This window comes from Marmota flaviventris, unplaced genomic scaffold (assembly GCF_047511675.1).
Source record: "Marmota flaviventris isolate mMarFla1 unplaced genomic scaffold, mMarFla1.hap1 Scaffold_45, whole genome shotgun sequence".
In the NCBI taxonomy this organism is placed as follows: Eukaryota; Metazoa; Chordata; class Mammalia; order Rodentia; family Sciuridae; genus Marmota; species Marmota flaviventris.
The window spans coordinates 257,500-284,203 of NW_027288277.1; the positions used below are offsets into that span (position 1 = coordinate 257,500).

Consider the following 26,704-nt stretch of genomic DNA (forward strand, 5'->3'; position numbering starts at 1 on the left):
TATATATATATATATATATATATATATATACAAAATATATTTAGCATTGAAAACAAATATATATAATATATAATAATAAATTCAAATATATATATATATATATATATATATATATATATATATATATATATATATTAGCATTGTTTTCAATTGTTTTTATATATAACATATTTAATATATTGCAAATAATGTAGAGGTAAGTATGGCCAAAACAATGCTGAAGAGACTATAAAAATGGGTACGTTATATTTAATGGATACTAAAATAATGTATATTTTATGAGATAGTTAATATAGGGGTGTGCTTAAGCAAGCAGGAAATCACTCAATAAAAGAGAGAAAAAAACCAAAAAGGAATATTTCTGAGTATTCCTTGAGTTTTAAAACATAAAAAAAGAAATGTAACATGGTATTATTTTATTTATATATTTATCTACTTATTTATTTCTTACATACATGACAATAGTGGAATTCATTGCATTCATATTTATCCATTCACAGAACAATTTTTCATAACTCTGTATATAAAGTATGTTCATGCCAAATTATGCCATTATACTTGAGCTCTCTTTTTTTGCATTACAATTCTGAATACACCTTTATAACACAAATTGTCATATCTCTGTTTATATATAAGATATATTGACACAAAATTCACATCTTCATACATGTATTTTGTATAATGATGTCTGTCTCCTTCCACCATGTTATTCCCCTTCTTGGCAGCTGGAATAAGAACCTTAATACCAATATTTGAGAATACAGAGGTTTCTTAGACCTGGAAAGGAAAAGAAGGCAAAGTGAGGCTTCCTTCTGACAGCCCAGGAAAGTAAAAGAAAAGCAGCATGGGGCAAGGGGAGCTCATCTTCCCCTCTACAGTCAAGTCTTTATAAGACAAAACAACAAGGAAGGCAAAGGCTTGGCTTCCTCTTCATAGCAAAGCTAAGGGCAAAGACAGGAACAATGAGACAAATTTAGCTTCCCAATGACAGCCATCTCAAGGCAATGCATGGCAAAATGCAGACAGGCCAGGCTTGTTTCCCCCTCAGTAGCCAAGCCATAGCAATGCAAGAAAAGAAAGGTAAGGTGAGGAAGAAAAACAAGCAAGGGTTGGCTTTCCTGATACAGAAGGCAAGGTCAGGCCAGGCAAAGCCTGGCCTCCCTCATGACCAAGCCATGAAAGTTTGGGCCAGACCAGGGAAAATTTGGCTTTTCTTAGATAGCTCAATCACAGCAAGGGATATCAAAGGAAAAAGAAATAATAAGGCAAGGCAAGTCTGGTTTTCCCCTTCATAGCTAAAGCATGGTCGGTCAAAGAAGCAAGCCATCAATTCAAGTTAGGGCAAGCTTTGGCTTCCCCTGATGAACAAGCCATGACAAGGCTGGAAGGACAAGTCAAGGTCATGCTAGGCAAGGCCAAGCAAGTCTTAACTTCTCAGCAGCCATGCCATGCAGAGGCAAGGCAAGGCCAGATAAGGCAAGGCCAGGCAAGAGTTAGCTTTCCTACAATAATCAAATCATGGTAAGAAAGTCAAGGGAAGACCAGACAATGCAAGTGTCAATTAAAAAAAAAAATCAGACTATATCTCACAACCGATTCCTCAGCTGGGTCTGTCAGTGAGATCACCTAATATGACTCATAGGTATGGTCTCAGCTACCTTCAGCATGTGGTATTTATGTAGCCAGACTTTTTTTTTTATATGATGGCTTGGGGTATCTCAGTATATAAGGCAGAGGTGTGTCTATTGTCTCATTTGATTTATTCTTGGAAGTCACGAAGCTTCTTTAACACTGATGCAATTGGTCATGGTCCTGCCCATATTCAATACAGAAACCACATTACCTAATTCTTAGTGGGCTGGTAAGAAGTGGTCAAACAGACTGCTCACTCTGCTTAAAGTTATTTTATCAGTCCAAAAAGCCCTGTGACTCCACTCTTCATTACATTTTGATGTCTTCAACTATCACTATAATGTGTAAGTCACTGTGTATTCTAAAAGAACCAAGTTATACATGATCCTCTAATGGCCTTAAAATATCTTGGAATAAGATGCAAAATTTGTACTTTATGTATCTGCCAGAATACTTAGTTGCAGGACTTAAACATTTATTGAACAGCATTAGGTAGCTTAAAGATTTTCTAAAGGGGTCTGAGAATCAGGGTTGGAACTATATGGTTGGGAGAAACCATAAAGTTATATTGCATAATGATTAGGGAAGTTCCTGATGCCACTGATACTGAGCAGACATTGCCTCTCACCCAGCACAATGTTCCAGAACCTCTGGCCATTGCAATCTCTGAAATCTCAGGTTCCATTTCCTAGCCAGGGTGGATCTGTGCAGAACCTTCCTCTGAACGTCATTTGCTTCCCAAGAGATGTCTTATGCATATGTACTCAAATGGCTGATGTTAGCACTTTTTCTTTGTGTGAGCTGCAGCCATGGGAAGTGGACTTCTACTGTCTGTTCTGTGGATACACGGATTAATAGTGTCAAAAATCCTCTTTCATATGAATGGTGATTACATGGTGTTGACAAGGCAAAGTATAAAAAAATACTAGGTGAATATGTGTGTATGTGTGATTTTTGTAAATAACATGTTTCCAAGTAGCATGTTTGTAGTTTTTTGTTTTTTTTTTTTGGATACCCAAAGAGCACCCTAATCACCATATATTAAGAATCATTGCCTACCCTAAAAATAATCTCTATCATGTGAACTCCCTGTATAAGCCCAAATGTGTGTGTTTACTAGCTTTGATTATATGAGTCAATTATAATTTTCCAGAATTTAGAATTGTTGAGAAGCAATGATCTTTAATAATGTAATCAATTATTTTTTAAAAACTTGATGAATTTTGAAGAAGCACTTTTTTGAAATGGTTCTTTCTTTCTTTCTTTTCTTTGCATTACTATATCTCTGTTTTGTGTTTCTTTTTGGGATAATGATGAAGTGCAGTGTTCAATAAATCTTTGATCCACAAGGGAGCTTATTTTAATAAATTTTGCATGTTTGAATTTTACAAACATACATACAGTGACAAAATCTAAAGAAAATGAAAGTCATAGAAAGTTCTCATTAAGGATTTAGTTTAAAATTACATCTTAAGGAATGGCTTAAGGTAAGAACACATCAGCTCAACTTTCTATAATTTGTAATACTTGGTCTATAATCAGATTCTTTGGAAAATCGGCAAATGTTAAATTTCCAAAATTAACCAATTTTTGTCACTATTTATTGGGAGGAATGGTAGAATAAAAAATTTGGGAGTCTCTACATAAAAGATTGAAACATGAACCTCAAATCTAAAGCACTGTGAAGGTGTTTTGTGCAAGATCAGCCAGCTCAAGACAGAATTGGAATTGAGGGCTGCTAAGTTTCAACCAAGTGTCTTTTCTTTTAAAACCCTCTCAGACATACCTGCAACCCAGATTTATATCAGTTAGTTACTACTATGTAATAAACCACCCAAAAATGTTAGTGGCTCAAGAAAAAAAAAAAAATATATATATATATATATATATATATATATATATAAATGTTTTTTGTATATATGTAAATGTTTTTTGTATATATGTAAATGTTTTTTGTATATATGTAAATGTTTTTTGTATATATGTAAATGTTTTTTGTATATATGTTAATGTTGAGGACAGTTTTGCTCACTCCTGTACCCATGGTTAGCTGCTTCTTGACTAGGTACCTAACTGAATCTTGGGTGAGCTCTACTAAACATCTGGCTCTGCAGCTGGGCAAATGTGGTCAATTCTTCTTCACAAGTTTTCTCACCCTCTATCAGGGCTTTCCTCATGTTGCTGTCAAGGCTGCAAGAGATAGAAGACAAAATTTAGGTACTTAAATAATCATTAAGACCAACACCTTAATGATGGGTGTTGGCCTTAGGCCAGCAGAGGGCGCCAACAGACAAGCCTACATGCACACAAGTCATGTAAGTGTTATAGCAGTTCTACAAGGTTACTGAGAACAAAAAAGGGAGAGAAATTGTGTCCCATCGTCCCAGATGTGCAACACCTATAGAAACCTAAATACAGTATATGACATTTAATTATGTGATATGTAATGGTTATAAGACTATAAGTACATTAAAATAAATATAATATTGATTAACAGCAACATGATAATATATAAGCTCTCAATGATAAGTTCAAACCTATTTCAATGTACCTGTATCAATTTCATTGAAATAGTCATAGAATTGAGTTCTTGGGAATTTAATGGGTTAAGTCTGAAAATCTACTCCAGGTCGGGAAGAGATGCATAAGGTTTTACTAGACAGAACAGAGCAGTAGGGCATTCATTTAAAAGTCATTACAGAGAGGTAGAAGGCCAAGAGAGGTCAAGAGCAAGTATTCCAGCATATAGTAAAGGCCTTTGCACTGAAATTATGCAGAATATGTGTATAGTGATGGTCAAGATATGCAGTTAGTATAGTTTTTTTTTCATTCACTAGTGTACTTTTCTCCCTTTACAAATCATATTTTCCTTTTAACTATTTGAAGGTAGTGTGTGCCATGACCAATAAACATGCATTACTGATTTTGTTACAAGAAACAATTCCAGGTACTCAAGAGTCACTAGCATAAAGGTTCAGATAAACAGGCCTTAGTTCTAAGTAAGTCTTTATAGATTTTTAGTTCCAGTTTTTGTTGCACGACCTGACCTTGGAACTACATGGAGGGATGCTTATCTTGCTCATTGTTCAGCAGGGAAGTCCTAACATAGAATACTATGTTTGGGGACAAATTTTTGTCAGAACACTGTCAAGTGCAACTTCCTTGTTCCTTTGACAAGGAGTTATTCCCCTTGTTGGTGCAAGGTCAGCCTACATATCAGTTTCTAGACTCTTGATGTCTGGACACCCATAAGATGCTATGTTGTGAATCACCTCTGGCATATCATGACTGTTATATGTAAATTGGCACATACTCACTCAATATAGATTTAAGAAGCTATATTCTCTGTGCAATAATGCATATGCTGTTCTCTGAAACAATCTCTGGAGAGGTTTCTCCATGCTCTCAAGCTCCCACAGTAGATGTTGGAAGGGCAGGCCCTTCAACATACTGGTTCTCAAACATTGGATAATCAGGTGATCTTGCTTGAGGGATCCCTGGCTATAAGGAAATGCAAAGCTCAAAACATAAGTGGTCAGGGCAAAGGGTAATTTACCTGGTTAACATAAACATGCTCATCTACTAATTACTCAACAGCATTTAAACGCCCAGGATATAAAAGTAAAGTATGAGGAATTAGATACTTTTTGGCAAGAATTTTTATCTACAAATTCATGGTTTCCTTTGGAAGGAATATTCAATACCAACATCTGGCAACCAACTGGCTCTGAAAAATGCTCCTCAACAGGAGTTGCAAACATATAAACAAGCCTCTAACTTCTTTTAAGTTATTTTGTTCGCTGTTATTGTCTCACTCCGGGTGGAGAAGAGATCGCAGCAGTGGCCCACTGTTGTTTGGGAGAAACAGCTATCGCAAGAGAAGATCAGAAAGAAAACAGGGAAAGCTAACAAGAACAAAAAATAGTGAGCAAGAGGAGGGTAACACAGATGTAGAAGAAAAGGGGTATCTGATGTGAGATGTTGAGATTTAAGTAGAAATGGAGAAAGAACAGGAGAAAGAATGTAGAAAGAGCAAGGAATCTCCTCTTTGGCTATAAGCTCTTATATCCTTCTATCTCACAGATGTTGCAACAGTGCCATCTAGAGGAGTCGACACCTTCTGCATATATTAAATCAAGCTGTATGATGTCAGAGATGGCAATTTTAGGCTTAAAATAAGGCATGAAAACCAGTTCTATTATTTGTCAAAATTATATATTCCAGGCATTGGAGCCTTTCTTCAAGGTACCAGGCCTCATGATTATACATTTTATGGATGACATTATTTTAGCTCACCCCTTTGCACAAGGTCTAGACTCCATCTTTCAACAAGTCCAATTAACACTTAAAGAAATTAATTTAAATAGAGCTCTAGGAAATGTTCAAAAATTAGCCCATTTTCACTTTTTGTGAATCATTTATTAACTCTTGCAGAGATCTTAGTACAGGCTCCCAAAATTTACATAAAATCTCCCATTACTTTAAATGATTTACAAAAGGTTTTAGGAAACAGAAATTTGCCTACATTTCAACAGGTTCTTTGAAGGGCTCTACCTCCTCTGTTCCAATGTTTGGGGAATGATCTATACTCTTTGTCTTTAAGAAGATTAACTCCTGAAGCTTATAAAGCCTTATAAAAGGTTAATAATCAGCTTGCTGATTTGCATCTTAGCCAATGGCCTGATTTGCATCTTAGCCATGACCTGACAAGGACATTATTTCTATAGTTTATACACTTCTGCTGCTTTTTTTTCTTTTCAAAATTACCACCAAATTAGTATGTTTTGTCTAATGGTATTACAACTACACACTAGGACTCTTCAATTCTTTGGGCTAAAACCTGATAAATTAGTCTTGCCATTAATTAAACTGAAAGTAAACCTCCATTTGAAAAATAATATCTTGTTTCAGGATTCAATTATGACTTTTCCATTGGTTTACCTCATTGCAAACCTATCCAAGATTTAATTGATAAAACAGTTTATTTTTTAAAGATAATTTGTGATAAATAAATTCCTGGAGCTGACCTTATGTTTACTGATGCCAGTTATTCTGGTGGCCTATTAATTCTTATTTGTAATCTTACCATGGATGAATACAAAACCTGAACTTACAAGGATCTACCTGCCTCAACCCAATTATTAGAGTTACAGGCAACGACTTGGGTCTTTGAAGCTAAGTCATTATATATATATATATATATATATATATATATATATATATATATATATATATATATATATATTTACTGATAGTGTTTATTGTGCCTAACTTATAGCCAGGTTTCCCTGTTCCATTATTAAAGGGAAAGCAAAATCAGCTTTGGATATACTCCTTTTTTCTTCTCAAAGAGTGCTCCAAAAATGTACTAACTCACTGTTCATCACTCATATCAGAGCTCATATGTTGAACCCAGAATGCAACGCAAAGACCACTGACTCTAATTCTAAACCAAATTAAAACAAGCTTATATTGTGTTCACAAAAGAGCTTATCAGAGAACTGCCTCACCCAAGAGTAGGACCAGAGGATAGTGCCTGGTCTAAGAGCAGGGAAGTTTTTATAACATAAAAAGTTACAAAGATAGATGTCTAGGCAGCTTACAGCTGACAGTGTCCTGGGAAGCATAATACAAAGGCAGATAGCAGGTTAATGATCCACATGTCTTAACATCTCAAGGTAGGGAGTAAACTCAGATTTCACCATCAGTATTAATGAGGAACAGCTGAGATTTTTAGGAAGGGTTGTTATCTGGTCAGGGAGAGCCAGGCATAAGTAAGTTCAAAGCTTGGGCAGGAGTTCAAGGAAGTTTAAAACACCAAAGTGTGACCAGGCCAAATAGAAAAATTAGTATTTTACATTAAAACAGAAATGATCTTTTCATGACCTTGTGACAGATGGCTCCCAGTCTTAAGATGGTATTAGGCTGGATTCATCACATACTGTTTTACTTGGATTTCTCTCAAAGTTTAATAATTTAACAGATCAAGCCATGTTAAGTGTATATGGCACTGATTGGGAATCTGCAAGAGTTACATGCTCTATTCCATCATTCAGTCCACTCCCTCAAACAGTTGTTTCCTACACTCAGTATCCTACACACTAAACAGATAGTGAAAACTTGTAAAAGTTATGCTTCTCTTTTGGGGTGAGGGGGCTGACAAACTCAAGGAGTCATTTCATGGGGTTTAAAGGCATTGTTTTTATGGAGATTGTTGTCATACACATACCCTTGTTTGGTAAATTCAACTATTTATATGTCACAATTGACACATCTTTTGGACTACTTACAGCTACTCCTACGGCTCGGGAAAAAACTAATCATGTCATTCAACATATGCTCAAATGCATTGTGCAAAATGTTTTCCACATAATGTCACAACACACAATGGTTCAGCTTATAATTTCAAAATATTTGCTGTATTCTGTGCACAATGGAACATTAAATATTTTCCTGGAATTCCTTATAACCCTCAAGGACAAGCCATTGTGGAGACAGCCCATCAAAATTTTATGGCTCAAATAACAAAAATTAGAGATGGAATCCCTTGCTAACTAATGCAATTCCTCATATGTTAACCAATATGGCTTTATTTACCTTATATTATTTTTTTGAAATTTGATGATGTTAATCATAACTCAATACAGAAATATTAGGAGCCATTAACAAGCCCCTCAAGTTACCATAAGTGGTCTGGAAATATCCTCAAAAACAACAATGGCAACCACTAGACCCTGTATTAACCCTAGTGAAAGCCTTTGCTTGTGTTTTTCCAGAATATGGAGACCAATCTGGATCCCAGCAAGACTTGTGCAACACTTGATGGCTGATTCCCTGGTTGTAGCAACTGACTCTCAAGATGAGAAAGCATCATCAATGACAATGAACCACAACATCTAAATACCTGTGGTGATGTCAAAGTGTTGGTCAAGCAATTTGAGCAGATGGGAAAAATTCACATCAAAATGTCTCCCAGCCTTCAATATTCTTAATTTATTCTTTAGCTACTTTAATCATTAATAGTATACAGACTATTTCTTTGTGGACCTTCATGGCTCATGCTCCTTTCCTTATAGGTGTAGAAAGGGATGGACCATTTTCTCAAATTTTTAGCAATAATTCTCAACTGTTTGCAGACATTTCTCATTGAATTGGTTTCTCCAAAGTACCCTGGAACTTCTCCATTCCCTTGCCAGACAGAGCTGTTGTTGTTGTTGTTATTGTTGTTTTGTTTGTTTGTTTGTTTGTTTAAATTTATTTAAAATAAAAGATGACAGCAGAATGCCTTAAAATTTTTATTACACATATATACCACAATTTTCATATCTCTGTTCTTACATAAAGTATTATGAAAACCAATTTGTGTCTTCATACTTGTATTTTGGATAATGATGTCTATCACATTCCATCATCCTTGCTAATTTTCTGTCTCCTCCCCTTCCCTCTCACCCCTCTGTTCTATTTAGAATTCATCTGTTCCTCCCAAGCTCCCCCTCCCTACCCTACTACGAGTCAGCCTCCTTATATCAGAGAAAACATTAACCATTTGTTTTTTGGGAATTGGCTAACTTCACTTAGCATTATCTTCTCCAATGCCATCCATATACCTGCCAATGCCATGATTTTATTGACTTTTATTGCTGAGTAAAATTCCATTGTGTATATATGCCACATTTTTTTTTTATCCATTCATCCACTGAAGGGCATCTAGGTTGGCTCCACAGTTTAGCTATTGTGAATTGTTCTGCTATAAACTTTGATGTGGCTGTGTCCCTGAAGTATGCGCTTTTTAAGTTCTTTGGGTATAGACCAAGGAGAAGGAGAGGTGGATCACATGGTGGTTTCATTCCCAACTTTTCAAGGAATCTCCATACTATTTGCCATATGGGCTGCACCAATTTGTAGTCCTACCAGGAATGGATGAGTACATTTTTCCCCACAGCCTCATCAACATTTATTGTTGTTTGTCTTCACAATACTTACCATATGACTAATGTGAAATAATATCTTAGAGTAGTTTTGATTTGCATTTCTCAAATTGCTAGAGATGATGAGCAATATATATATCTATATCTCTATATATCTATATATCTATATCTCTATATCTCTATATATCTATATATATATATATATATATATATATATATATATATATATATATATATATATATATATATTTGTTGATTGATTGTGTATCCTCTTCTTATATGTACCTGTTCCAGTTCTTAGTCCATGTGTTGATTGGATTATTTGGGTTTTTCTTGTTGCTTAGCATTTTGATTTCTTTATATGCACTAGAGATTAGTGCTGTATCTTATATGTGAGGGTTTAAATGGTGTAGGCTTTCTGTTCACATCATAGATTATTTCTTTTGCTGAGAAAGTTAAAGTCAACAATTAAATGACTTAACATTACATCTCAAAGCCCTAGAAAAACAAAATCAAACTTTTTCATTTGATTCCATCCCATTTATTGATTTGTGGTTTTAATTCTTGGGCTGTAAGAGTCTTATTAAGAAAGTTGGGGCCTAATCCCACATGAAGAAGATCAAGACCTAATTTTTCTTTTATTAGACACAGAGTCTCTGGTTTAATTCCTAGGTACTTGTTCCATTTTGAGATAAGTTTGGTGCATGGTGAGAGATAGCTCTTTATTTTTATTTAGTTTTTGCTCATAACAACATAATACAACAAATAAGCTCTGCTTTTGAGATTCAAAAAAATCAATAAAAAATTACATGTGGCCATCTCCTGCAACAAAATAACCTTAAAGAAGAAAAAATCAACACTGGCCTGGTGGTCCCAGGCTCACAGCAGTTTTATTCCACCCTACCCTCGTGGGGAAGACACCCACCAGAGCCTATCCTCTGGAGCAGAACCACCCCTTCTGACCAACAGAGTATTGTGGGAGCCAGATTTCAGCCCAGACCACCTACAGCCACCTGACTTCCAAGAGAAGTCAAGCCCAGTGGCCCATATTTACCTGTCATGTTTCTCATAATAAAAAACACTAAGGGTAACTCCAGGGCAACTGGGAAGCATGAAATAACCACACAAGAGACAGAGATACCTTTTTGGGGGAGTCCTGTGATGCCTCCTCTGACATTAAGTGTCTGGAGAGATAGTGAGTGCATACTGAACCCTTTTGTTGAGGAGAATCCATTCAAATGAGGCAAAGGATCTGGTTTCAGGGATTGAGTCTATCTTTCTGAAGTCTGCTGTCAGCAGGTTGGCTGACATCTAAGAAGGCTATACCCAAAACCAGAGCAAGAGAAATGGACACACAAGGGCATTTCCATGGAACATTCTACCCCAAACAGAGAAAAGGGGTAATATCACAAAAGAACAGGTGAGCATAGCTCAATCCATGGGGTGACATGTCTATCTCTGAAGATGCATCCTCAACCTCCAGGACTGGGACAATGTCCAGGTCACTTCATAATGTAGTGATGGTGAGAGCCTCTCAGCTCCAGGGAGGAGAATGTGAAACATTCAAACTGGCTGCCCACATTTACCCACACCAACTTATGCAGGACCCAGATTTAGTATGCAGAAGCACTCATTGAGGGACACCAGTAGAGTCTGGAAGCCCAACATCGAGGCAAGGTACAGACAATCTGCATAGGTACTACAAGAATATTGGAAAAAATGTAATATCTCAGATCCACACTGCAATAAAGGAAGACACAACACAACTTGAAAAAATAATGGAGGAAAGTGCCCCAAACAAGGACACTATAATAACAGAACCCATGTACAGTGAAGTTGATGAGATGTCAGAGAAGGAGTTCAAAATGTTATAATTAAAATGATCTGTGAATTTATAAATTACCTAAAGGAGCAAATACAGGCAGAAATTGATCACTTCAACAATAATATAAGAGCGAAAATACAGGTAGCACAAGATTACTTTAAGAGAGAGATAGAGACTCTGGAAAACAATAGTCAGAAATCCTTGAAATGAAGGATAAAATCTAATAAAAATTTTAACAGAGAGCATAACCAATAGACTATATCACTTGGAAGAAAGAATGTCAGATAATGAAGACAAAGTATACAATCTAGAAAATAAATTTGATCACACAGCGAAGATAGTTAGATGTTGAGAGCCATAGCCAAGTAGGAATGATGCATGGCATTTTTGGTTGAAAGGTGACGCCAGCAAGCGATTGAGATGATAATGATTATGTTAAGATGTGCATTCAATTGGAGATTAGACCACTGCTGAGTTCCCATTGGTTGGGGAAGTGCGGTAAGAGGGAATTATGGAGGAGGGATTTCCTGTTGGTGTAGTGTGTCCTGGGAGAAGGCCGTGTGCTTGGCATTCGTGGGAGTTTTGGAAATAAAGTTTGTTCCTGCTTGAGTGGCTCGTGATTTTGTGCCCAGCCAGACTGCGGCAGTTAGACATCATGAACAGAACAGAAAAGAATAATGGGACAGCATCAAAAGACCAAATTTAAGAGTTATTGGGTTAGAGGAAGGCACAGAGTTTCAAACCACAGGAATGCACAATCTCTTCAATGAGATAATATCAGATAATTTTTCAAGCATGAAGAATGAATTGGAAAACCGAATACAAGAGGCTTCCAGGACACCAAATGTACAAAATTACAACAGATCTACACCAAGGCACACTATAATGAAAATGTCCAGAATATCAAATAAAAATATAATTTTTAAAGTCACAAAAGAGAGAAATCAGATCAAATATAGGGGGAGACCAATTCAAATCTCTGCAGATTTTTCAACCCAAGCCCTCAAAGCCAGGAGACTGTGGAACAACATATACCAAGCTGTGAAAGAAAATGAATGCCAATGAGGAATCTTATATCCCGCAAAACTAAGCTTTAGATTTGATGATGAAATAAAAAACTTTCATGAAAAACAAAAGTTAAAACATTTACAGTTAGAAAGCCTGAACTACAGAAATCCTCAGCAAAATAATTCCAAGAAGAAGAAATGAAAAACAATGATGAAAATCAGCAGAGGGACGGATTACACCAAAGTAAAATCTAACAAGAAGAAAAACCAAGTCACATTGTCGCGACCCCTTGCCCGCAAGGAAGACGCAACTCAGGAATCTTCTTTCAGCAGTTTATTCAGGTCCCTGATATTTCTTCTTCTCACCCTCGGATGCCCCTCCCAGCCTTAATAAAGCATCCCAAGACCCAATGCAAAGCTGCCGCATGGAGCTTTCTCACAGGGTGGTGAAAAATCATGTGCCAACTCTCCTAGATAAGGAGTTGTTTGTCACAGACCACAGTGGAAGCCAGCGCCATCTACTAATGGCGACCATAGTCTGCAGAAACAGCAGAAGCGGCTCACCACAGTTCCCCCTTTTCTGTTTTCTTAAAACAATACAGGCGAGAGTAGAGGTCCTATCCCACTGTGCAGAAGTGGCTGCATAGTATGACTCAGTCCTAAGGAGGGCCCTTCCCCAGACCCGAGGCCATATCAGCTGACACCTTTTTTCGTGGGGCGGGGCGTGGACGCATCTAACCCGCATGCAATAGGACATGCTCTCCTTGAGGTCCACGTCAAGGATCACCCAAGTGCAGTGCCTTGCCTCGCATCCTGTATCGTGACGATGGTGGACGAAGGGGGATAGCTGAGGCTGAACTGTGGCTGTTTATAATGACAAACAAGTTGACAGCACCCTGAAAGAAAGGCACGGACTTTAAGACGATAGAAAAGCACTAGTGTGGAAACCCATCTGCGTGCAATGGCAGTAAGACCGGCAGAGTGCAAGGGCTTTCCAACACTAAGAGAATGACAAGGAAAGTCATGTCGATCCCAGTGCAATGTTATAATAACTTGGGGTGTAACGACCATGTCAAAGGTTTACTGCTTAAAATGCGCAAGCCAGACTTGAGGTGAGTTGCCATTTTCTAAGGCCGCAAGAGCCTGTACAATCATAGCCTTTTCTTGTGCATGGCGAGTTTTAAAGCGACAGAGAAGCCACAAACAAAGTACAACACCGAAGCAACACATTGCACCAAAAATGCCTACCCCCACCCACTCTTTGAAGAAGGAAAAAGCAGAAAATATCCAATCGGTGAATTGACCCAAAGTCACGGGATCGACACGGGTACTGTTCAAGACAGCTATCTGGGTTAGTTGAGACTGGATCATGTCTTCCGCTGCCATGGACCAATTTCCGGCCAAATATTCGCCAATGATGCGGGAGGCATTCCTGGAATCATTAAATCTGACAGAGGTTATGCATAAATGTGCACGTTGGTCAACACAACCCAAAAGCACCAAGTCGGCCAATTCTTCTACCTGAGCTTGGAGTAAATCTATTCTTTGGTTGGCAGCTAAAATCCCTGACAAAATATGTTGATTAATTGTATTTTGGGATTCAAGTATAGTGGAAGTTTGTTGAACAACTTGATTAATGGTGGCAGCAGTTTGTACTTGACTGGCCATGGCCACTCCGGCCGTAACCGCTGCAGCAGCAGACACTGCCACAGCTGTCACTATAGCTGCCGTAATTCCAAAATCCCTGCGGACTCTAAGTAGCTCAACAATGGGGAATTTATCTGGGTCCGCAGTGACTGGGATTGGGACAAAGGTTGGAATTTTCATAATCACTGCCATAGTCCAGGAGCCATTCCAACACTCAGACAAGTAGCAAGTAACATTAGAACAATTAAGCATCCCCTGTAATGTAACATTAGCCAAAAGAAACAGGAACGGAGATTGGAGACAGACTGCTGCGGAGGGTAATGTAGCATTAGATAATTGTGAATTATTTGCAAAAATTTTAAGCCTCCTACCTCGCTCCGAGTCTTGGGTAATGCCAGAAACATTAAACAGCCAACTTTGGACTCCTAATATTTCCCTGGGGAAACACAAGCGCGGACTAGACTAGCCCAATCTGAGGGAGTCATACAAAATCTAGTAAGTCCCTCCACCTGAGTGAGAGTGAAAGCGGCATCTATGCCATAAGTGCTGACAGATTCTGCCAAGGTTTTAACTATCTTAAAGTCTAAAGGCTCATGATATCTTCCCCTGTTATTGTCCTGAAATACAGGGTATGCAAGTCCCATATCTGTATTAACTGTCCTCCAAACTTGCGCATGAAAAGACCTCCCGGAACCTTGGCTCCCCCCCACATACGGGGGTGGGGCAACAGGCATCATATCTTCTTCTAAATTTTCAACCTCCTCCTCCTCAGAATTCTGTTGACCAATATTAGATCCCTCCCCCTTCTTACAGTAGGCATGCGCGCCTTGTGTCTCCTTTTTCTTCTTTTTCATTTTTATCTTATGTAGTTGTTGCAACAATATATCAAGGTCCTCAGAACACTCTGAGCCGCTTGTGTCCTCAGATGTTTTGAATTCGGTCAAGTCTGGATAGAGCCTTCTCCTATTTTTATCTTCAGGCTCTTTTGCCTTCTCACTACTGTTATTTTTGATACTCTCTGCCATTTCACTATGTGATCCTTCAGATTTTTCCTCATGTAGTTGTTCAAGAACGGCCTGACCCTCACTCACAGCTTCTTGGCATTTACCATCTGTAAGGCAACTACGGACCATTTTCCAAAGGGGTATCACCCCACCCTCTAATATGCCCTGCTCAGAAGCAAAGTCAAGATCTTTGCCTAATTTATCCCAACTAGGTACAGTAAGGCTGCCCGAAAATGCAAACCACAGTGCAGCGATATCTATCTTCTGTAAAAATCTCTGTAAAGTACTATGTTTCACTTCCAGGCCCTTGGAACGTAACAGGCCATCTAGGGCCAGGAGAAGCAGACTTGAAGATGCAGCACCCATGACACAACAACAAAAGAAGCACAAAAAACAAAAGCGAAATGACACAACAAAAGAAACACAGAAAACAAAAGCGAAAGTACACAGTGCAGCTGCAATAAAATGTAATGCTCTCTCTTTCTTTACAGAGGAGCTGCCCCGCTTTGGTTGCGGATCCCACTTACTTGGGACTAACCCCGCTTTGGTCGCGGATCCCACTTACTTGGGACTAACCGGTGCACCACCCCTGACTGCTGAAAGTTCTGGTTCCCGGGTCTTGGCACCACTTGTCGCGACCCCTTGCCCGCAAGGAAGATGCAACTCAGGAATCTTCTTTCAGCAGTTTATTCAGGTCCCTGATATTTCTTCTTCTCACCCTCGGATGCCCCTCCCAGCCTTAATAAAGCATCCCAAGCCCCAATGCAAAGCTGCCGCGTGGAGCTTTCTCACAGGGTGGTGAAAAATCATGTGCCAACTCTCCTAGATAAGGAGTTGTTTGTCACAGACCACAGTGGAAGCCAGCGCCATCTACTAATGGCGGCCACGGTCTATAGGAATGGCTCACCACATCACATTAAATATCAAAAATAAACAAAAATGTCTGGGAACACAAGTCATGCCTCAATAATCATGCTGAATGTTAATGGCCTAAACTCACCAATCAAAAGACATAGACTAGCAGATTGGATTAAAAAAAGACCAACAATATGCAGCCTACAAGAGACTCAGCTCATAGAAAAAGATATCCACAAACTGAAGGTGAAGAGTGGGGGAAAATTGTACCACCCACATGGACTGTGGAAGCAAGCAGAAGTTTCCATCTTCATATCAAATAAAGTAGATTTCAAACTAAAGTCAATCAAAAAGGATAAAGAAGGACACTACCTTCTACTCAAGGGAACCATACACCAACATGACTTAACAATTATAAATATATATACCTGAAACAATGAAGCATCTACATTCATCAAACAAACTCTTCTCAAATTCAAGAGTCAAATAGACCACAACACAATAATTTTGGGTGACTTTGACACTTCTTTTTCTTCACTAGACAGACCTTCAAAACAGATGCTGAGCAAAAAAAAAAAAAAAAAAAAAAAAAAAAAAAAAAAAAACTATAGAACTCAATAATATAATAAATAACATAGACTTAACTGAAACATATAGACTAATTTATCCTCCAATGAGAGAATATACTTTCTTCTTAGCAGCACATGGATCCTTCTCTAAAATAGACCATATACTATGCCACAAAGCAACCCTTAGCAAATATAAAAATGTAGAGATACTACCCTGCATTATATCAAAAAATAATGGAATGAAATAAGAAATCAATGATAAAATAAAAAAATCCATTCCAACACCTGAAGACTAAATAATATTCTAATGAATGGACAATGGGTTGCCAAAGACATCAAGGAGAAAATTTTTTTAAAAAAAATTAGAGGTAAATGAGAATACAGACACAATATACCTAAATTTCTGGGGCACTATGAAAGCAATTCTAAGAGGAAAGTTCATTGCATGGAGTTTATTCCTTAAAAGAAAAAAAAAGTCAACAATTAAATGGCTTAACATTACATCTCAAAGCCCTATAAAAACAAGAGCAAATCAACTGCAAAAACAGCAGAAGGAAGAAAATAATTAAAATCAAAGCTGAAATCAATGAAATTGAAACAAAAGAAATAATTGAAAAAATTGACAAAACAAAAAGTTGGTTCTTTGAAAAAAATAATTAAATTGGCAGACCCTTAGTCATGCTAATGAAGAGAAGAAGAGAGAATACCCAAATCACTAACATATGTGATGAAAGGAGAAATATCATAACAGACACTATGGAAATATAGAAGATAATTAGAAACTATTTTGAAAACATGTACTGCAATAAAATAGAAAATATTGAAAGCTTCAAAAAAATTTCTAGAGTCATATAATTTGCCCAAACTGAATCAGGATGATATAAACATTTTAAACTGATCAGTTTCAAGTGAAAAAAAAAAAATAGCAGATGCCCTCAAAAGTCCACCAACCAAGAAAAGCCCATGACCAAATGGATACATAGCCAAGTTTTAAAAGACTTTAAAGAAAAACTAGTACCAATATTCTTCGATTTATTTCAGGAAATAGAAAAAGAGGCAGAACTTTCAAATTTATTCTATGAGGCCAATATCATCTTTATTTCAAAACTAGGCCAAGACACATTTAAAAAAAAGATAAAAAGAAAAAAAAAACTTCAGACCAATATCTCTAATAAACATAGATGCAAAAATTCTCAATAAAATTCTGGTAAATCAAATTAAAAAAAAAACATATCACAAAGATTGTGCACCATGATCAAGTGGGAGTTATCCCAGATATGCAAAGTTGGTTCAACATATACAAATCAATAAATATAATTCATTACAATAGGCTTAAAGATAAAAATCATATGAACATCTCAATAGATGCAGAAAGGGCATTTGACAAAATACAGTACCTCTTTACATTCAAAACATTAGAACAACTAGGGATAACAGAAATATATCTCAAAATCATAAATACTATCTATGCTAAGCCCCAGGTCCATATCATTCTAAATGGAAAAAAAAAAATGAAGGCATTCACTCTAGAAACTGGAACAAGTCAGGGGTGACACTTTTCACCACTTCTATTTAACATAGTTCTTAAAACACTGGCCAGAGCAATCAGACAGATGAAAGAAATTGAAGGAATACACATAGGAAAAGAAGAAATCCAATTGGCACTATTTGCTGATGAATTGATTCTATAATTAGAAGACCCTAAAAGTTCCACCAGAAAATTTCTAGAACTAGCAAATAAATTCAGCAAAGTAGCATGATATAAAATCAACACCCACATATCAAAGGCATTTCTGTATACCACTGATAAATCCTCAGAAATATGAAACAAGGAAAACTACCCCATTTACAATAGGCTCAAAAATATAAAATACTTGGGAATAAACTTAAAAGAAGGTGAGAGATCTATGTAATGAAAATTACAGAACCCTACAGAAGGAAGACAAAGACGACCTTAGAAAATTGAGAGTTCTATCTTGCTCTTGGATGGGCAGAATTAATATTATCAAAATGACCATACTTCCAAAAGCAATATACATATTTAATGCAATTCCAGTCGAAATTCCAATGGTATTTCTCATAGAAATTAAAAGCAACCATTAAATTCATCTGGAAAAATACGAGACCCAAAATAACTAAATCAATCCTTAGCAGAAAGAGTGATCTATACCAGACCCTTAACTACACTACAGAGAAATAATTACAAAAACAGCATGGCATTGACACCGAAGCAGACTGGTAGACCAATGGTACAGAATAGAGGACACAGAGTCTAATCCACAAAATTACAATTATCTTATATTGGAAAAAGGTGCCAAAAACATGCATTGGAGAAAAGATAGCCTTTTTAACAAATGATGCTGGGAAAACTGGGAATCCATATGCAACAAAATAAAATTAAACCCCTATCTCTCACCATGCACAAAAATCAACTCAAAATGAATCAAGAACTTAAGAATAAAACCAGAGATCCTGCAACTAATAGAATAAAAAGTAGGCCCTAATCTTCATATGTGGGATTAGGCCTCAACTTCCTTAAAAAGACTCCTGTGGCACAAGAATTAAAATCAAGAATCAATAAATGGGAAGAACTCAAATTAATTGTTTTTTTCTCAAAAAAAAAAAAAAAAAAAAAAAAAAGAAAGTATCTGTGAAGTGAATAGAGAGTCCACATCTTGAAAGCAAGTCTTTACCCCTCTCATATCAGATATAGCACTCTCCACTAGGGTAAATAAAGAACTCAAAAAGCTAAACACACACACACACACACACACACACACAAGAAAATACATAATAAATAAATGGGTGAAGGACCGGGAGAGACATTTCTCAGAAGATTATTACAATCAATCAATCAATACATAAAAAAATGTTCATCATTACTAGGAATTAGAGAAATGCAAATCAAAACTACACTAATATTTCATCTCACCTCAGTCAGAATTGCAGCTATTTTAAAGACAAACAACAAGTGTTGGGGTGAATTTTGGGGAAAAGGCACACTCATATACTGCTGGTGGGACTTAAAATTGGTGTAGCCAATCTGGAAGTCAGTATGGGAAGCAGTATGGAGATTTCTTGAAAAATTGGGAAGGGATCCACCATTTGACCCAGCTATATTCTCCTCAATCTATACCCACAGGACTTAAACACAGCATAATACAGGGACACAGCCACATCAATGTTTATAGCAGCAAAATTCACAATAGCTAAATTGTGGAACCAACCTAGATGCCCTTCAATAGATGAATGGATTAAAAAAATGGCATAGATACACAATGGAATTTTACTCAGCAATAAAAGAGAATAAAATCAGCATTTGCAGGTAAATGGATGTAGTGAAAGAAGATAATGCTAAGTGAAGTTGGTTAATCCAAAATAACCAAATTCTGAAGGTTTTCTTTGATATAAGGAAGCTGATTCATAGTGGGGTAGGGATAGGGTGCATGAGAGGAATAGTTGGACTCTAGATAGGGCAGAGGGGTTGGAGGATAATGGAGGGGTCATGAGACTATAAATGATGGTGGAATGTGATGATCATTATTATCCAAAGCACATGTATGAAGACACATATTGGTGTGAATATACTTTGTATACAACCAGAGATAAGAAAAATTGTGCTATATATGTGTAGTAAGAATTATAATGCTTTCTGCTGTCATATATAAATAAAAAATCAAAGCTTTACATCAAACTTAAAGACTGCTTTGTGATGTGTATTTTATGCCCATTTATTGAACTCATTTTTCCTAAAATGATTCTCTATAAAATTATACTATTGTGTCAAATTATATTCATGGACCTTGGGACAATCAATTTCAACAAAATCTCTTTAATCTGACTGCCCAAATTGTAAAAAATAATTCTATTCAAATTAAGATGCCTATGGTTTCCATTTTCTTTTAAAGGTGGGCTACACACTTACTTGACCAATGACAAAAGTTAATTTCATGGTTTAATCCTTAAAAGTCTGTTAACATATGGCATTATTAGGTATACTTCTCTTGTTAACCTTGTTTGTTATCAAAAGTCTTATTAACTGTATGCCTGAAGCTGAACAAAAAATTGTCTTAATAACTCAGGTTGTTGAAGACTTAGAGTTGGGAACTGTTTCAGGCCCTGATCTTGGACCTACCAGGGTGTCTTGCTCATTGTGCATCAGGGAAATCCTAATATAGAATGCTATGTTTTGGGACAAAATGCTGTCACAATATTGGCAAGTCCAATTTCTCTTTGACAAGTATTTTCTCTGTAGGTGCAAGTTCAGCCTACATGTCAATTTCTAGACTCTTGGTGTCTGGATTCCCATAAGATGGTATGTTATTCTATGTTATGTATCACCTCTGGTCTATCATGACTGTTATATGTAAATTGGCACATATCTACTATAAAAGCTATTTTTACTGTACAATAAAGCAGATGTTCTTCTCTGAAACCATCTGTGAAGGGGTTTCTCCATGCCCTCAAGCTTCAACAGTCGATGCTGGACAATGGCAGGTCCCTCAGCAATTTTTCTTTTGAATTTTTTATGTTTGTTTTTACTCTATCAGACTCGCTGTATAGATCTCTGTTTTCAAAGACTGCCTAATCTTTAGGAAGACTACTAAGAGTTTAGCAAGATAGCTTCAAGTATAAGTAGCTCTTTCTCTTTTGATGACAGACCAAGAAGCAAGTTTTATCCTATCCATGTACTAGTATGTTATTTTGAAAATAATGTTTAACTCTCTTTGTTATGTGTGGCCTCGTCCAGCAAGGAGGTCCACAGAACAGGGATGAGGAGAGTGTGGCTTCAGAGTCACTAATAAAGACCTCCAGAGACCAAACAGAAAACAGGTCTGATTTTATTGCACAGTTACCATGTATTTATTCTCAGGCAGTAGCTAAGCAGATGACAGGCAGCCACCAATGCAATGTCTACTAACTTTCCTTGCAGCAACCAATCAATAAGTGGGCCATGGAGCAAGCACACAAACTGCAACGTATGGTCCAGGGCTGTGCCTCTCACAAGCCAAGCCAAGCACGAGGGGAGTGGCCTGTCACTCACACGCTTAGCACAAGGGGAGTGGACTGCAAATCAGATGCTGTTAACACATGCCACGTATGCAGTAATCCATGCACTTTTTCCCACATCTCCCCACTCTGACTCTTCTGCAAAGATTTCAGCCAGCATTGCTGTTTTTCATTGGGTAGTCTTCATACGGTTACCATAACCATCTCACAACAAGGGAAAATATTATCACTATTATGAACAGTAGGGCCAGGGTAATAGCTTTATAAGCATTAGTTAATTCAGCTATCAGGTTTTTGCAATGTTCAGTCAATTCATGGAAGCAAAAAAAAAAATGATTTTCAAGATAGACACCTTTGTCTCATTGATTTTGACAATTGCCTGGGTAAGGATATGCATAGTCATAAAATAGTTAGCATCCCAAGCACCGTTAATATACTAAGAAAAATTGGAGAAGTGTAAGGTTACATTTTCAGATACAGCATATTGGGTGACACAAATACTCTAAAATTTAGGGTCACAAGTGAGCCTTTGCAACATAAACAAAATATCTAGTTTTTCCTGGTAGAGGTCTAGTTCGTGCTGAAAGACTAAGATAGTGGCTTGGAACAATTTATTTAGTCATTTTGAATGGCATAGGATTCTGCCATGGTAGTAGACAAATTGTTTATATTCTGAGAAGTCTAGATGCTCTGAGTGAGTAAAGCAGCAGCACTGGTTATGGCGGCAAAGGTGGCTACCAGGGCAATAATCCCAGTGATGATAAGGCTAATTGCATAAGATTCTTCATCTCCATGTCCCATGGACTCCTTTACTCTCCAGACAGGTTCACTGGAAGCCAGACTGCTGGGGACACTCTGAGAATAAATATACATTTAGCTTTCATAGCATGGGTTAGCCAATTTGTTAGCCAGCAGGATATATTGACTGCATAAGGGATCTCTGTCTTAGTGATATTTATGCCATCAGTATCATTGATTGTTAGCATGGCAAAGGGTGGTGTAATGCAAGCTTGTGCTTAGTGGGGTATAATCATAATTTGACACAAAGACAAATCCATGCATATATAATATATAGTATGTTAAATGTGGTTGGGATGCTAACTATTTTATGACTATGCATAACCTTACCAAGACAATTGTCAAAATCCATGGTCAGGGTATGGACTCAATATAGACCCATTTATCCAGCTGGCTGCTGCCCGTTTGATGGGTCTAGCAGCTAAAAATATTGGTGTGATATCCATCATGCAATACTGATTTCCAGAACACCCATTGGTAATGACTTGTTCTGTATAGCAGTTACTGCAGTAGCCCATGTGGTTTTGGGGCACATTAGTTACATTCCAGGGGGCTGCGCCTGCCTAGGCACATAGATGTTGTTCTTCCCCAGAAAAGGTATGGCAGTAACACATTGATTCCATGGGATGTTATCATTATCAGAGGGGGACGTTCCAAAAAACATTGTTGGGTACGTTGGTAGCAAGGGTTTTTTTGTGTTTCCCATGGGGCATTCTCTGGTTATAGGTAGAATTAACTGTAACTCTAAGGTCAGTGAGAGATAACCCAGCATATGACTTATTATAGTTATCTACAAGAGTTTTATTTGCAAGAGCAAAACAGAGAGGAGTGCCTGGATTGTTTTAGTAACAGATGAAGCAAGGCCCTGAAAATATCAGAAAACAGTTTTATTTGGCTGCAGCCAGGTTCAGAGGGCACAGCTTTTCTGTAATCAATCTATCCCCTGAACCCTGAGTTCAGGTAGTTTCAAAGTTTTATACCCAGCATGTAAGGGGAGAGGCTTAGAATTTTGCAGTCTACAGAAGTTCAGATAAAAGCAACTTTTTCTCTCAGTGTTTTGGGCAAGTTAACCCTTCAAGGACAACACCTGAAAAGTGGAGTGATTCTTCTTCTCCCCTTTCTTTTCTCCCCTGCCAGCTGTTATTATAAAGCCCAATTGGTAATTTCTCTTACCTTAAAAATGTAGACATCTCTGTGAAGCCCAGCTCAAGGCCAGAGGCTTTGTTTGCACATTTCAACAAACTAGTATATTTTATATGTTTGTGAAAAACTAGTAAGGGGGTATCTAGCACTTGAAGTGCTGGTATCTTCTTGGCCAGTGGCCAAGTAAACAGGGTGACACAAAAATAGGAAGTTTGTCTACATTGAACTCTTTTACTGGCAGTCCTAAAATCATCCATGGTAAAGATTTCTAAACCATATGTGATTGGATTTGAAATGGATTTGTAATGCAGGGGAGGGGGCTCTTCAAGCTTACTGTCTGCTGTCCCTGGAAAAGAAATATACAGACTAAAAATAAGAGGCTTAGTGCTCCATGTCAAAAATAAGGGAAGAGATTTACCTCCCTTAACTCTCAAAGCATTTATGCTAGAAAACTAGGGGATTTAAAGTACTTCCTCCTGACTCTAAAATGCACATACAACCTTCTGAAGACTCAATGGGCTCCTCGTCATCTTTATGATTTGGGAATATCTTTCTTAAAGTCCTGGGAGCCACCTCTTTGGAAAGTAGACTTGGGAGGATAATGCTAGGCCTCCTCATTTCTGTAGGACAGACAGCTGAGCCCCCCCCCCCCCATTGCTTCTCTTTAAAATGCAGAGTCATCCTCTGTGACAAAGATATCAATCAGTAAACTGCTTCTGTAGATAAAGCCAAGTCTGCAATAGAGATGTCACCTGTCCCCCAACATCAGTGAACTCAGGAAGAGCTATGGACATGATTTGGCACCTTTGTGCTCTCTCACTTGGGGTCCAGGTTTCTAGTCCACATATGCAGAGCAATTAGTCTCCCCCACTATGCCGAGATCTGTCTTTGCAGTGCCTTCATGGGTTGTGTGCATGGAACATCCTCAGTGGCTGAGCACATATTAAATGATACAAATGCTTTCTACAACCTTTGTGGTGAGGTTATAGGCTTTAAAAGACTTGGTTTTTAAATCTACTCCAATGGTCCCCTCAAAACTGAAAAAACTCTGGGTGGCTTACTAGTTAAATGTCACCATAAGGGAACAAGAATGAGGAAGGAGTATAAGTCAAGAATTACTTGAAAATGACAAATTCTTAAAAACATTCAACTTGTTATCTGCAATTCCCTCTCCAAGTTTGCAGCCCAACTAGGATGCACAGTGGCAGTGGCCTTCTGTCAGTGAAGATGGGAACAGTTCACTCTCAAAGGGAAATTTTCAAAGAAGGGTCAAATATCTTAATGACCCTTTCTGGACTCTTCCAAAGAGCACTTGGTCCCGCTACCCCACAGTCCAGCCCTGCTTACCAGGTGGCCTGTCAACCTGCACCTGTCCCACTACCGGACCTGCGCAGGGGGCCCAGCAGTCCCTACCCCGCCCATGGTGCCCTCCCATTGTAAGCTCAGCCTCTGAAATGAGCTGGGGAGGCGTCAGCTGGGTGGTTTACTTGTTTTCCTGGCCACAGACACCATGCCCAAGCAGCTCTGGGCTCTCAGGTGACCCAGCATGACTCCAGGGAGACAGTGGCAGGACGTCTTCACTTCCAGGCCTGAACCCCCTTGGAGTGGGGTATGTGGAGACCAAAGAACATGCATGGATGGACGTGGGCCACTTACTCCTAGGGACCGTGTGGACCCATGTGGACCCACATGTGGTGTTGTGGGCCAGACTGGGCCAAGCGTGAGTGGTGTGACCACCGGGAACCTGGAAGCCCACTGTGAGCATCGGGGGTTCCTTGTTGGGACCAGGCCTATGGCCACAGCGCTCCACACTCCCGGGGCCGGGGCCACTAGGTGCACACAGGTTCAGGTGCATTGACCTCAGACACTATGCATCTCTCCCCGAGGGCTCTAATGTCAAGGCCACATCCTGGGCTGCTGCAGGAGCCTGGATCACACTCTGATCAGAACCCAGCTACAGAGCCTGAGAGTCCCCAAGTAGCGGCTGTGTGTGAGCATCCCTGGCGAGAGGAGGTCAACACAGTTTGCCCCCCATGCAGTGGGAACACTGAGGCAGCTTGGCTTTCCACCAGCTAGATTCATAGGGTTCCCAATGTAAGGATGATCTCCAGGTCCTCGTCTTCATTGGCTCTGAGACGTTCCAAGTGCAAAACAGAGAAACAACTGAGCCACAAACTGGAGAGCACACTGTGGGACCACGCAGCACTGCCCAAGAGTTTCAATAAAAATGGTGATGAGTTCTAAACCTTTCTTCCTGCTCTCAGTCCTGACTGACTCTTGTGCACTTACTTGTTAGGTCTCAATCTCCCCAGCTCCATCAGCACAGCACTTAGTGTGTTCTCCCTCATGCGCTGGAAAAAACTGGATGATGGAAAGATGGGGGACCCAAAAATATTGAATTTTTATTTTAAAATCTCTGTTTCTCTGCTCCCCACATGACAGGCAGGCTTGAGTACAGGACAGACCCCTACACAACTCACTTCATGCTGAGTGTGGACAGACCCAAACATGGTATAGCCAGGAGCCTCACAATCAAATACAGGGTGCCTTCACCAACCAGAACCATGAATCTACTTTGAGAAGAGGCATATCAAGGCACACAGGATGACAAGGTGACTTGGAGAGAAGGTGACATGGGGAACAGAGAGGTCAGAACATGGCAATTTCACCTCTGCTCTCCTTCATCCCTCTGGCAGTCTGTGAGGTGTGAAGTAGAGCCGTAACCACAATAATCACTAAAACTAGTTTCTGTTCTAGTTTTTGCACTAAGGCAGAGTGCAAATTGTGATAAATTGCCTTTTACAATAAATGGGCTCGTCTAACTTCAACTTTGCTTTATTAAAAACTAATATTTTAAGATTTTTATGCCTAGTTAATTTTCAGTTCACTAAAAATGCTGTTCTCTGAGCATTTCAGTTGGTTAAAGTTAACTGAAATGTTCACATAATAGTCTCTTCCATTTTTATAATTATTAAAAAATAAAGCTGGTAGCCTTCCAACTCAAGCATGTGGTGAAGCAGATTCAACATTCACTAAGAGACTGAATAATAGAACTTGAAGTCCGCTGGTATCTACCATCAATAACCATGAGCAGTGTTTTCATTTCTCTGAACTTCCATATCTACAATTATAAAATGAGGTTAGACCCCCACCTATGGCTAAAATCATCATAATAAAATGTTTTACACTACAGTGAATTAATGTACATGAGATTCCTTGGCACTGGTTATTTAAATTTGCCACTTGTTAGTTTTGTGTGTTTAATGTGACAACAATTATACTCAAT

General features: G+C 38.2%; 1 long non-coding RNA gene across 1 annotated transcript in view; it reads right to left on the reverse strand.

Annotated features, from left to right (window-relative positions):
• Positions 1–438: 438 nt before the first annotated feature.
• LOC139704212 (uncharacterized) overlaps positions 439–26,704 on the reverse strand; it is a 36,182-nt gene continuing 9,916 nt past the window's right edge. The window contains exons 2-3 of the long non-coding RNA XR_011706228.1: positions 3,788–3,822; positions 439–777 (exon numbers count right to left, since the gene is read on the reverse strand). This is a non-coding gene — a long non-coding RNA (uncharacterized lncRNA). The remainder of the gene's footprint in view (positions 778–3,787; positions 3,823–26,704) is intronic.